Here is a 1,162-nt window from a genome sequence, read left to right as displayed (position 1 = left end):
AGAGCTGGGAAAGCCCAGAGCTTGGCCCGTGTATGGGGCAGCGGCCTGGCCAGCAGCGAGAACAGCTGTGCTGCATGCAGCGCGCAGCGGTGAAGGGTGGAAGTCGGGACCAGTCCTCCCCCTTCTCCTCCGCCTGTCCCCCCTCCATGTTTCCTAGAAAGTTATATCAGCGTGTGAGCACGCACTGCTAGAGCAGCTCTGGGCGGCGCGCGCACACACACATACACACACACACACACACAGTCGAGGAAGCGGCATTGTGGCCACGGCTAGCTCCCTCCAGACATCAGCGTTGCAAAGTATACCCAGCCCCCAACCAGCACTGCCTCGGGACTCTGGTTTTGTCACTTTCTGGTTTGCCTTTCGCTGGCGAGCAAAGTGTGGGTGCTGTCTCCCGGGTGCAGATGAGAAGACCCATTTGGGGCGGGGGGAGGAGAGGGGAGGTGGAGAACTGTGAGCACCAGGTCCTCCGCGAGATCTGCACCGAGTAAGGACATTTCCTATTTCACGACTTCCCTCCCCCGCAAAATGAAAGCCCCGCGTGTTTAGGAAGCCGGCTTCCTCTGGCGAGAAATGACTAGGGACCCCGTTTGGCTGCTGGAGGGAGGAAGGGGGGAAGCTGCTAGTGAGCGGGAGAGAAAGTGTGTGTGACACACAGAGAGTGTGTCTGTGAGTGTGAGGCACTGTGTGAGCGGGTGAGGCAGTATAAGCGTGAGACTATGCGTGTGTGAGGCATGGTGTGTGTATGAGCACGAGTGGGAGGCTGTGTGTATGAGTGGGTGACAGTGTGTGTGTGTGAGAGAGACTCGCATAGAGTGTGTGTGTGTGTGTGTGTGTGTGAGAGAGAGAGAGGCTGTGCATGTCCCCTCTCCGCCGGGGCCTCCCGGCCCCGCGCTACCCCGGAGCGGACTGAGCACGGAGAGGAAGGCGCCGCCTGTTACGTCTGCCCGGCCGCCGCGCTCCAGCCCCGCGAGCGCTGCCTGCCCCGCCGCCTTGCGTCACTTCGCTTCAACTTTAGGCTAGAAAGCGAGGAGAGCGAGAGAGGAAGAGGGGGAGAGAGAGAAGTTTCAAGGGAAGCAGGAGCGAGCTGCCTTCCTCCCACCCACCTACCCTCCTCCTCTACCCCTCTCCTTCCCCAACCCCCTCCCCCGTCACCCATCTG

Source organism: Crocodylus porosus, unplaced genomic scaffold (assembly GCF_001723895.1).
Source record: "Crocodylus porosus isolate Cpor-Errol unplaced genomic scaffold, CroPor_comp1, whole genome shotgun sequence".
NCBI lineage: Eukaryota > Metazoa > Chordata > Crocodylia > Crocodylidae > Crocodylus > Crocodylus porosus.
This window is presented reverse-complemented; position numbering follows the sequence as displayed.